This window comes from Eschrichtius robustus, chromosome 7 (assembly GCF_028021215.1).
Source record: "Eschrichtius robustus isolate mEscRob2 chromosome 7, mEscRob2.pri, whole genome shotgun sequence".
NCBI lineage: Eukaryota > Metazoa > Chordata > Mammalia > Artiodactyla > Eschrichtiidae > Eschrichtius > Eschrichtius robustus.
The window spans coordinates 101,600,852-101,614,079 of record NC_090830.1 but is presented as its reverse complement, the minus strand read 5'-3'; the positions used below and the strand labels follow the sequence as shown (position 1 = coordinate 101,614,079).

Genomic DNA, 13,228 nt, shown 5'->3' with positions numbered 1-13,228 from the left:
GACAAGTTATACTTTTTTTAAAGCCTAGAAATTGTCAGTAGGTAGCTCCAGATTTGAAGCCTAGCCCTGCCAGTTTCCAGATGTGTGGATTTTGATCAATTACTCCCTGAATCTGTTTCCCTTGTCTAAGGTGAGACACTTGCCTCACAATGTTATGAAGGTAGTGGTAGTTGAAACAGTTATTCAAGGGCTTTCTAAACCCAGAGAGGCTATCTGGCCTGATGGCTGGGCAGCCTTGGTGTTACACACCATAACATGCAGCTGCTAGAGAGAGCAGTTAGTTGATTGGCTATAGACCTTCAGGAAAACAGCGCGGGAGAACCCTGTTGCATGAACCCTTCAGTCAGTCCCGCCAAATTCAAGGCCCCAAGGGCTCACCCTGCTCCCTTCTGCCTTTCCTTAATCCTCTCTTCTGGACCACGTACCATGTGTCCCTAGCACAAGAGTAAGGCTTGTTTGCATCAGGTTAGTCTCCTGATCAAAAAAGCAACTGATAACCTAGTGTCTATGGAAGAGGTCTAAACACCCTTGCTGGCCCTCAGTGCTGTGCATTATTAGACTTTGCTTTCCACTGCTTCCCAATATACAAGGCTTCCCCTACTTTTCTTTTTGATCAAACCCTCTCTGCCCTATCCCAACATCTGCCATTCAGAAGGAGGTGCAACATTCTTTCCTGCCAGCTCTGTGGTTTTCTGATTTCTTCCACCTGAAAACAGGTATTCATAAGAAAACTAAACACAGTGTTGGGTGCCATTACAAAAACTCCAAGGCAGCCTTGATGGATATGTTATTCCATAAAAATGTATATGAAAATCAGAGGAATAAATGCATAAAGCTTAAAAACAGAAGCACAAATTTGCATATAAAATTAGATTTAGCTTCTAAATAGGTTTTTCTCTAAGTATGGTTTATTGACCACCTGCATCAGAATCCTCTGAAAAGGTTGTTAAAATAAGGCTCCCAGGCCCTGCCCAAACTTACTAAATAATAACCTATGGGGGTGGCATGGAAGTCATTCTGGTTTTTTGAGACTAGTTTGAAATGCACTGCCCTAGTTACCTTTCTAAGTCTTTCAATAATATTACATTTGACAAAAGACAAAGAACCTTGATGCCATAAGAATGTGATGGTCATTTACATTTCTTTCAAGAGCCACATTTGAATTTCTTGAACTTTTCAATACTTGGACAAAAAAAAGTTCCACACCCACCAATGATTCTAAGTGATTTTCATCTTTTTTTTCCTTAAAGTACTATATTGATTCAGTAAGCAGTTTCTCTGCCCCATTTTTACAAAAACAGGAACGTATGAAGGATTTATTCCAGGCTTCTCTTTTCTAATCTCATTCTATCTACCACTTCCAATTGTCCCTCTTGTTAAAGAAAATGTATCCTGTGGAACAGTTTATAAACCAACCTCTCAAGGACAAAACAGATTGGAAAAAGAACTGAAGTCAATCTATCAGAAGACTGAAGCATGAACCCACAGGCATAAAGGCCTCTCCATATTTCTTCTCAGTGGTTGAAATGCATACTTCCGGTGTTAAAAGACAGGGCTCCAGCAACAGATTAAATAAAATTACAGGGTCCTTAGATGAGCTGAATTTAAACTTGATCACCATTACTGACTGCAGTTTTCTTTATGCCTTTAATGAAAAGGTGCACAGTTGATTACTGTCCTAGCCACTCAAGTTTGAAATGTAACACTCCCAAAAAAGACCCACAGTGGAGTTTCCCCCTGAGTACCTGCAAAGGCAAAACAGGCAGTGTTAACTGGGGACTGGAAGGGTTAAAAATGAGTCATCACTGGCCTCCTGTTTCCAATAAACCAGAGTCAAATCAAGTCAAGCAATCAAAATGAGTAATTTGTGATGAGTCCCTGAACAGCTAGCTATCTCTTGTATGAGCCTGGGCTGAATCTTTGGTTCAGTTACTGTGAAAGCACTGAAACCTAAGTACAGCAAAAGTTTAAAAACAAAATAAAACACCAAATTCACCAAAACTCAAACTTAATCAAGTTTAAACTCACAACATTTTTAAATAGTTCCTTTCAAAGAAACTGGACTTCAAATAGTTATGTAATTTGAACAAAAGGGTAAAATCAAACAATGCAGACTGTATTTTTTAAAATGATATTTAAAAAATTTTCCTCAACTAAATAGTATCCGTGAACTTTACACAAGACCAAGAAAAGTTTTTGCCTCCTTAGAAAAAAACAATACTAGTTACAAATCTCTGAAATTTATTTATGAGAATAAAGAATTATGAGGACTAATGTAATGTTAAAATATTGAAATCAGTGATGACATACTCCTTGCTAAAGAAGTTCTGGAGGAATTCAGAATTTTTGATTCTTTGTTGCTACAGCAGTCTTCCCACCTATAATTAAAATCTGCCCTCTTTTTTTTTTTTTTTTTTTTTTTTAAATTGAGGTATAGTCAAAGTATAATATAATGTTAATGGCAGGTCCAATAATAAAAATGTCTGGCCTTTTATAATTAGACGTAATTATGTCAAGTCAAAGAACAGCTAAAATTTACTCTGCTTTTACTCTATAAAATATTCTGAATAAAAATGGTTATGAAATGTCATCATAACTTCACCATGGCTTCTGAATGGGAGATATATAAGACTCTGAGAGTGTGGACAAAGGTGGATGGCATAGAAGTTTTTCAGAATACTGATACCTTTCCAATAATATAATGTACACATACTCATTTGTAACATCTCTCTTCTCCAGTGATTCTTTACATCTAACGTAAATGTCTCCCTAACACAACGCGTTATACAGTATGTATTATATTACATATGATATGTAGTATAATGTATATATTTTATAATACATACCTTATATATAATGTATACATTATATTATGTATACACGACATACACTGTATAAAATGCATCTAATATATATTATATAGTTAAATAATATTATGTCACACAATATATATAAAACATATAATGTATATATTATACATTATATTAGGGAGACATATCCTGCTGCCTCCAGCGAAGGATCACTAGGTACAAGGAAAGATATTACAAATGATTATAATATGTATTGCATATGTCAACTGTTAGACAAAAACAAAAAATAACCTATTTTTAAAGCATATGTGAAAACACAAATTGGACCCCTTCTTAAATTATTTAATGAAACACATCTACAAAATACCAAAACATCAAGGAAAAATAGCCAAAATTTTGTACAATAATTGGGTACTAATTCTATATAGGAGATGACAAACTCTGCAGTGGAAATGACTGGAGGCCCGGATCTCACTAGGACAAGCCCCCACTCTTCTCTCCCCAGTCAGCGTCCCCAGCACCTGGCATGTGATCAGGGATACACACAAGTTAGGAAAGCAAACACCGGAGTCAAGATTGTCTGGGTTTGATGCCCAGCTCTATCACTCTATCCCAGCCTATGACCCTGAGTGATTTACCTAGCCTTTTTGTGCCTCAATTTTTTAATCTGCAAAATGGCACCTATTCCATAAGGTTGTCTTATGAATTAATAACAATAGTAACAACTAATACATGTAGCAGTTAACCTTGTGCCAGACACTTCTCAGTACTTTTCATTTATACCTATTTATTCATTTAATCCTTCCCCAAACCTTATGAGACAGAAACTAATATCCCAATTGAAAGATGAAGAAACTGAAGCTCAGAGAAGTTAGTAACTTACCCAAGGACCCACAACTCGTAAATGGCAAAAAGAATTCATGTTCCTAACCACTCCATCATCCTTGAGATAACAAATGTAAAGGCTGAGTACAGTGCCTGGCATATAGCACATGCTTAATAACTAGTATTTATTAATAATTATTTGTCAAACGTTTGCAAGATTCTGAGGTTACACCAGGGCTCGGCAGGAAAGAATGCTGTGGTCAACTGGTGAGGTGTCCCGTGGATGTGGAATACGTGTGTGATCACACTATGCCCCAGGTTTACGATTCCTCTTCCACATAAAACAAAGAATCCTGATGTCTGGCTGTCTGAAGTTTTCCCTTCTTCATCTCAGTGTCTCTGGGATCTTATGTCAGGCTGTCATTATCTGACATCAGATTTCACCTCCACTCTCTCCTTCTGTTAACCCACTCACTCCCCACCCAACTGCCAAAGTGCTCTTCCCAAAAGATGCTTTCATACGTACTCCTTTCAAGGAACCTACCTTGAATTGGCTACTTTATCTAAATCAAAATTCCACCCCCTTGCTTTCAAGGGCCTTAATAAGGCATGGAAGGAACATGCCTTTAACTCTAGTTCAAGTGCTCAGGTGCCTACTTATCAAATGAATACTTGATAAGAATGGCCATGTTTCATTATGCAGAGAATAGCAGTAGTGTTTGTGTTACTTCACAACAGTAATAAGCAATTTTTAAATTTTATTTATTTATTTTGGACACAGCCCAACAGGAAAACATTTTTAAATGTTCAAGGATCTCACTTGATTTTTATTCAGGATGAAACAAGCTTGATTGGAGGACAAAAAGGGAAGAATATCAGAGAAAAATCTGCATTATTATATGCACCATAATGTTAATATCCAGACAAATTTCAGTCAGCTTTCTAATCGTTCATCCTGAAATTAGATCATGAATCATAGGGTAAACCTCCAATGACTGGGGACGGAAAGTCAGAACTATTTAAAAAAAAAAAAAAAAAGGAAGGCATAACACTCTTCATATTCAAGATCACACAATGCACTCATTTCCAAGAGTATTTTGAAAGGCTAGCTAGAGCTAATCAAAACATATGAATTACTGGTGCTTATATCAAGGGGCTGCTTTTAATAAATATGAGTTACTAAGTAGCCAGTGGTCTGAATTAATGTCTGTAAGCCAACCACATCAATGGACAAACATAACATGGATTTAATTTAAAATTTAGAAAGAAAATCAAATATGAACTTTGAAGACTTAGCAATTTGCCAAATGTTTAACTGGGTTTTCTACTCAACATGAGGAGATGAAGGATTGTACTAGCAGTTCATCTAATTTGCTTAGAAATGCAACTAATTTCTGACAAAAGGCATATCCAGATGTAGCTACATCTAGATCATTCCTGAGTTGAACATTACGATGTCAACTCAGGATTTCTGAATGTACACTCAACACATCCAACTGGACAATTCACATGTTCAGATAGCTGAAATAAGCAAGTCAGTAAGTACCAATACAGTGGTTTTTTTCTTTGTTTGGTTTGGTTTTGTTTTAGCGGGATCGTTATTGTTCCTTCAGTTGAGGAAGTTGGTCTTAGTTGACTATATCAATTGGCTCCAATTTAATGAAACGTTTGATGATTCATATAAAGTTATGGCTAAAAATAATCAATACTAGAAGAGGTGATGTAGTAAGGTTGGGAAGATTCTAGAATTGGTATTCATTTAACAAATATTTAATGGGCAGCTGACATCCATTAGCCCTCAGGGGTAGAGAACTGACTCTCATATTTTCAAGGATGACCATGAGTCATTTCTCATAGTTTCAATTGAGGTTACTCCTAAATCTTTCACAGGGGGGAGAAAAAAATGCTAGGATTAGACAGAATCACAAATCCAGTGGTTTATAAGTGTGTCTAATTGGTAAATGTATCCTCCCTGAAGGCACCTGGCATTTTCTGGGCAGCATCTGCTATTTCTTCTACCCCTCAGATCCTGAGCAAGAACTACCAGGTTTTTCTTCTCTATAAAAGGCAACCTCGCTCTCTGGATTGTAGCTGTAAGTAGGCTTGGGAAGAGTCCTTGAAGGAGGAATGTGATCGAACTGTGTTAAGACCTTTGTGCCAAAAGTAAACAGAGGTAACTATTACTAACAATTCTTTATTTTTTATCAGTCCTTCTCAGAAGCCAATCCCCAAAACAGTCTCCCCTCCAGGAAATAATCTCTCTGCTGAGGACACCCTTGGGACCACGATGCTTCCATTTCTCCCTCCAAGCCTTTCAATGGGAACGAGTCTTATAAAACAGAGCAAAAGTAAGCAAGAAACTGGCCCTGAAGACCACAATATGGGTAAAAGACTTGGATTCTCTGCCTGCTGATTTAAATGGTGCTTATGTTACAAAAGAGTGTAAGAAAACAAGTTTCTTCTTAAAATTCCCAAGAACCAGCTAATACATAAATTACAGGTGAAGTAGTATATTCAAGAGCCGATTCCCAAGAGGCAAGCAAATTGCTGCATATATGCTTGAACAGAAAACAAGCAGCCTGTTCATTTTCCAGGGAGATTCTAATAACATTTCATGCCTTTGAATGAAGATGTAATGGAGCAAACAGTAAACAAGAGGAACCTACTTCCCAGTGCCTTCCCAAAGGCATTGACTCAGTATTAAAAAGAAACATAGATATTTACAGTGTAGCTATAAAATGTCTACAATAATAGTCACAGAGTACATTTTTTATACATATATATTTTAAAACAGAGTACCTTTTTGAAGTTCAATTTAGCATCCATCCCACAAACATAAGACTGCCAACTGAAACAAGGTCTGGAAAAGCATAGAGGATAGTGGCTTAAACTCTGTGTAAAACAACCATAGAAAACTACTCCCCAAAACTTGAAACAGAAAAATCAAACATTCACGTGTAATTGGACTGCTGGAACAAATCTGCCATATTGACCTTGACAGGGCCTTGAATCATGAGATCATAAATCAGCATCCTGGTGATATCCATTATAAACTTAGAAATGCCTTAAAGCCTAGGACTTCATTTTATTCTCAGTGATTAGCAGGATGTTTGGAAAGAACTGGGCTCTCTGGGGCTTACTTTGAAAGATTCAAAGATTCAAACACCATTTCCAGAAAGCCACCCCCAAGACACCCAGACACTTAAGATTTTCTTCAATCCTCTCGATCAGGTTCTGTTTCCTGAATTACTTATTGTTTATTTATTTATTTTTAAATTTCAGTAATTACAGCACCTTAGGCTCTTGGCTATCACTGGTGTGGGTTGTTTCAGAGACTTCTGGAAAATTATGTTTTAGTGACATTCCACTTCTTTGTGCATTTCATTAAAGGCTCTCCGTTAAGGCTTATAAATTATTCAGGTGCGGGAAAATGCCTTATGAGTGGCTCATAAACGGCGTAACAGTAAGCATCATCTAGAAAGGCATGACACACGGTCCTGCAAGGACGCCTGTTTTTCCAACCGCCGCCCCTTCCCTCCCCACACCACGCATCCCCAAAGACAATGCGGGGGTCTCTCTGAACGCCGACACCATCTCCGAGGCCGCCCCCCAAGCCTAAACCAGAAACACCCGCGTGGAGGTAGATCACTGCCGGCGTCCCACCCTGCCCCCAGGAGCCACAGCTTCCTGCTTTCCCCATCAAGGTGAAACTAACCCCTTGGAGCCCGCTGCGGGGCGGACAGAGGCAACGCAGGCGGAGGCAGCCGACCGCAGGACTGGCAGGAAGGAAGTGAACGGCCGCAAAGCGCATTTTCCTCCCGCGGAGCAAGCCCGGGACAGAACGTCGCCAGCGGAAGAGGGGCCGGCGCGCGCCAGGCCACCGGGCACACGCGCCCGGCGTGCACACTCGCCTGTGCCGGTGCGCGCTCACACTCACACACACACACACACACACGCGAGCGCGCCTACTCACCACCAGCCCCTGATGTCCGGAGCCCGCGTGGGATGGCGACTGCAACGGCTGCCCCCGCGCCTGCCGTGTGGCCTTGGCATCCGTCTGGCCGCTGCAGCCCGGGCCGCGGTGGCTTTTGCTGGAAGGCACTGCAGTAGGGTGATAGGGCACCCAGCGAGCAGGCGCCCGCTCCCTTCACTCTGCCGACCCTCCTCCGCTTCTCTGCGGACTGATGGAGCTTTGCTACCTTCACTCGTCTGGCTTCCGTGCGTTCCTCTCCTCCTCCTCCCCTTCGCTGCCGTAGCTCCCCAGCGCCCAGCGCCCAGCGCAGAGAGCTTCCTCGAAAACCCACGCGCAGGCCTGGCGATCCCGAGCCTGCAGCAGCCGTCCCTGACGCCGCCGCCGCCGCAGGAGAATAAACTGTCACTGCGATGGTCCCGGCCTCCTCTGCCCCGGCCCCTGGGTGCCGCCTCCGCCTCTGCCTCCGCCCCTTCCTCGGCGGCGGCCTCCCGCGTTCCGCAGAAAACGCTCGCGGGTGGAAGCAGGTCCCCGCGGTTCGGCCTAGAGCGAATGTGAAACAATCGGGTGCGACTTTCTCTTCTGAAACCCTGCCCGTCCCCTTCTCAGCCCAGAACCACCTGAACTCTCATTTCGCTCCACCATCAGTTTCACTGAGGTGGACCAGAGTGGGTGCCTTTCAAGTGTACACGTGAGGTGATACAGCTGGATTTGACCGTGGAATTCCACCCCCACCGTGAAACAGTTTAGTCCTCTTCCCCTCTCCCCGCTCTGTGTCCTGGGGTAATGCAGGCTATTATGATATCTTTGGGATATTATATTATTATCATGTGCGGTGTTTTTAGTATGGTCCTGGCACTGAGCCAGGCACTCTACATAAAATCTTATTTCATCCTCTCCACAGCCCTTATAAAAGGTACTCTTACTTTTCCCATGACTGAGGCACAGAGAAGCAAGGTAATTTGTCCCAGGTGACCCACCTAGAAAGTTGTAGAAGTTAAGATTTAAATTCTGATCAGACACCAAAGGCTATTCCTATTGGCTTTTAATGTGTAAATCTCTGAATGTGTAAACATTATACAAATACTACTACTTCTGGGTGAAACGCAGACACTTTTTTACTTTTCCTGAGTTTGGTTGGGAGGTTACTTCCAAGAGAGGGAAGTGACTGCAGAGAGACGTAATGGAACATGAACTTTTTCTAACCTGCTTTTCTTCAGGAGACCAAACTTCTAGCCCTGGCTCTGCCACCAAATGAGCTGTTTGGCCTAAGGCATTTCACCCTCTTAGGCCTCATTTCCCTGCACTGGTTTTTGAAATGGAGAGGTCTGACTATTACAGGCAGCCTGCAGCCTTGATTTTTAAGAAGCAGTGGTGTCATTGTTTTTTCTAATTTTGAATTTGAGTCTAAATTTTAACAAAAATTCAGACTTTGGGCGTGTGCTGGAAAGTTGGAAGGACTGTCAACTTTTGCTTCATGGTGGGTTCTAGCAGCCATCAGCTAGAACTAAGTAGTAGGTGTATCCTTTAGACTGGGAAGATGCTCTTCAGTTTTCCCCAGTCCCCACCACTCCTATATGCCCCATCCCCTGACATTGAGGATATGGTAGACATTTGAGTGTGTAGTTCGGAACTAGATAATCTCATGACCTACTAGACAATCTAAAATTCAGTGATAATTAAGAAGATTAATCAGGGACTTCCCCAGTGGTCCAGTGGTAAAGAATCTGCCTTCCAATGCAGGGGAGGTGGGTTCGATCCCTGGTTGGGGAACTAAGATCCCACATGCCGCAGGGCAACTAAGCCTGCACGCCACAACTACTGAGCCTGCATGCCTCAACTAGAGAGAGAAAAACCCGTGTGCCACAACTAGAGAGAAGCCCGTGTGCTGCAACTAAAGGTCCCACGTGCAACAATGAAGATCCTACGTGCCACAACTAAGACCCTAGGCAGCCAAAAACAAAAAGATTAATCAGATTCCTAAAAAGTATTATGAAACAAAGAATGCACAAAAATATTTATAGTGGTCATTGATCGTAGTCTTGTTGCCTAGAATCCCAAACTCTCATAAAAGGCAAAATAGCTCAGCACTCACTGTCTCCTCCCCTTAGCAGCTAGCATTATGTGACCTAAGTTCAGCCAATCAGAGTCTCCTACCCAGGTCTCTGAATCTGCAGTCTGATTCAAAGGGACATTTTAGAAATAATACCATTATCTGTGGAGTAGCTTTCGTGCCCATAGACAGCAGTGCCAGCGGTGAGAGGTGGGACTGTCCAATGGCAGTACCAGTGGTGTCCTAAGTGGGCTGCTTGGGTGGTGTGGCCTGTTCTGATTCCAGCTACCAAGCTGCCCTGCCTGTTTTCATGAGCCGGATTCTCCAACCTTTCTGTCTCTTTGGTATTCTATGTAATGGCCTTCCAAGACATTTCTCTTCTGCTTAAGTTAACCAGAATTTGTTTTAGTGTTTGCCATGAGAACTCTGACACAGTGAGGTTGGGTTGATCCAAGCTCTGCCTCCCTTTTGTTAACTGAATTAATGAAAAGTGGGCACAAAAATATTTATACATCTTTTATCTTAGAGAATTTTAAAGTGTTCTATAATTTTGCTTGCACTTTTGAAGATTCTATTTCAATATAAATCCCTCTAAAAGATAGAATTTTTTTGCCTTTATCAATTATATTAACAAAGATTGTGTATAAATAAACATTGCCCATCAATACTGGTGAGGATGCAATGAAGTGAGCCCCCTCATCTGGTGGTATAATTTGGATACACTGCCAGGGAAGGAATTTATCAGTATGTTAACAGAAGCTGTAAAATATGCACATCCCTTTGCCCAAAGTAATTCCACTTCCAGGAAGCAATGTATCCTAAGGAAATCTGAAATGAGGAATCAGATTTTTCCACTGGGATATTTATCACCAACTTTGGGCATTAGAGTTATGTTTATGATGAAGCTGCTTATGATACAATGTTAAATAAATAAGAACTATACAAAACTGCATAAACAGATAATCTCAAGTAGGTAAAAACACAGGGAAAAACATCTAGGAGAATTTATTAAAATTATCCCTAGAGATTAGTTATAGGCAATTATAATTGCCTTCTTTATACTTTACTGTAATTTAAATTTCCTATAAAGGGCATGATTTCATCTTATTTAAGGAAAAGAAATATTTAATCATTAAAAATAAACAATATTGGAAGCCAGAAAAACATAAGGTTGCATCTATCACAGTGCCTCATTCAAAATAGGTACATAATAAATGTTTGAGAAAAGGACAAAGGTAGGAATAAAGAAGAGAGAGAGGAAAAAATGAAGGACACACTATTTCACAAAGAAGAGTGATGAATTAAGGGACTCCCCTGTCTTTTGTTTAGTTGATGGTACATATAGAAACAGGACATTACATTCTAAATTGCTTTATTAAGTAATGCTGCATTGAAGTATTTCCCAAATGGGATAAGTGGCGAAACATTAATACCTTTCTCACTGTATAAGTAACAGGGAGTCAGCACTCAGATTTTTCTCCTGTTCCACAACATCAGAGATAGATCTGTTCAGAGAAGCCGGATGAGCACAGGGTGCTGGTATTCAAGAAAAAGAGGCAACCTCTTGCCTCTGATTGGCCATCACATGGAGGTCTGCCACTCTCCTTGGGGCACCCAAAAGTCCACGAGTTTGGAGATGAGTTTGGAGTAGTCTTTATTCTCCCCATCAGTCGACATCCTAAGAGAATCTTATTTGTTGGAACTGACAGTATAAGGAGAAAGTGGGCAGTGTTGAATTTACATTGATTGAGAAACTGAAATTAATTTGTGCCCTCCTGTAATTGTTTGGTGTTTGCACATAAAATGGTGCTCCTTGGGGTAATAACCGCCCTTACCGGAGGTCCTTGCTGAGACCAGATGGACTGGAGTTCTTGTTCTTTGTTTCACAGATTTAGAATTTCCTGGCTCTGGATTATCTTTAAAATCAAGGGGAAAAATGAATTAAAATACCGTACTCATTCTATTAGAAGAAAAATTCATCTCATAGGTTGTGTACTTAAAAGCATGTACCTCAGAAATGACTATATTCTTAAAAACATGTGTTCTTAAAACTCTGGGGTTTGCTTTTGTTTATACCAATAATTCTCAAAGTATGGAAGTGACCCTTGAAATCTTTTCAGACAGTCAAAACTATCCAGTCTACTCAGCAAGGTCAAAACTATTTTCACGAAAACACAAATCCATTCTTTGACTTTTTTTTTCATTCTCTCATGAGTTTGCAGTGGAGTTTTCCAGCGCTACATGGCTGATGTCGCCACAGCTAGAATGCAGATGCAAGTGTGAGAATCCAGTCATCTCTTATGAAGCCAGATGTGAAAGAGATTTGTAATAATATAAAACAGTGCCAATTTTCTCACTAGTTTTTGTTGTGTTTGGGAAAAATATCATTATATTGTAATGAAAACGAGATGTTTAGTTTAACGTGTAATCAGTTTATTATTTTTAATAGATTGATAAATATTTTAAGTTTCTCTATATTATTTTCTAGTATAGTAAAGAATGGATAGACATAACTCACTTAAATGAAAGCTCTCTAGAGCCCGTGATAGTTTTTAAGATTAAGACTGTATAGATGCACACCTGAAACTAACACAACATTGTAAATCAACTATACTTCAATAAAAAATAAATTAAAAAGAAAAAGACTGTATAGAGTCCGGAGACTGAAAAGTTTGCAAAAACCACTAACCTGTGCCATTAAGGAACTAATAAGCTCTGAATAACCTATTTTTTCCTCAAACCTCGCTGAGGAATTATAACTGTGGCAACTAGCCTGTGTCAGTAAATGCAGGAAGCAACTGCTTCAAAAATGGAAACTGCAGGCACGTTTGAGTTTTTCCACTCCTGAGATTTATTTTGCTGCCCTCTTCCTGTTAATTACTTAGGCTTGGAGAATTCTATGTCCATTATGTTCTCATATCCAGTATACTGGATACTAGGTGAGGTTGCAGAATTCCTGGAACCTCATTCCTCTGAGCCTAGTGTTTCCATCAAAACATGGGAATGATGGCCATGTTACAAAGGTAGCTGGAAAGCTCTTAAGGTAGTTATGAAGCTGATAAATATGGAAGCATTTTGGAAATTACGATGTGCTTTACAGATATAAGGCTTACTACTCTTTAACATTTCAACATCCAGACAGACATTTGATGAAAATGTGAATTCTCTCTTCATCTGACATTATTTAATCTCTTGGATTTAGGTACATAAGCTATTGATAAATGCGGAACAAATATTAGTAGTGTTTGGAGCAATAGATTTTTTTCTAAAGACCTTTTTTTGCAGGCTGACTTACAGATACAAAGGATGTGTGGGGAGGGGCAGACAGGTGGAGGGAGAGCGGGAAGGAGGTGGTAGAAAAGCATCTGACCCTCACCCTCACTGTCAAAACATATACTGTGATGGTCACATCTCCCCTGGGGCTGCTTCATGCAATAGAAATCCTTCTGTGGTAAGCTTTGACTATTATTTAACAGCTATTCAGTAGGTTTGAGCAGAAACAGTGCAAAAGACACAAGGTAGCATTTTACTTGTTATTTAAATTTAAAATGTCTTTGGTCAACAGAAAAA

General features: G+C 40.2%; 1 protein-coding gene across 3 annotated transcripts in view; it reads right to left on the bottom strand.

Moving 5' to 3' along the window:
- STAMBPL1 (STAM binding protein like 1) overlaps positions 1-8,015 on the bottom strand; it is a 45,017-nt gene extending 37,002 nt beyond the window's left edge. The window contains exons 1-2 of one of the 3 annotated variants that reach the window (XM_068548958.1): positions 7,351-7,454; positions 6,435-6,495 (exon numbers count right to left, since the gene is read on the bottom strand). The gene's annotated coding sequence lies outside the window, so the exon portion shown is untranslated. Of the gene's footprint in view, positions 1-6,434; positions 6,496-7,350; positions 7,455-7,608 lie in introns of those variants that run through there. The other 2 variants (XM_068548957.1, XM_068548959.1) reach the window with 2 other exon arrangements.
- Between the last annotated feature and the right edge of the window lie 5,213 nt (positions 8,016-13,228).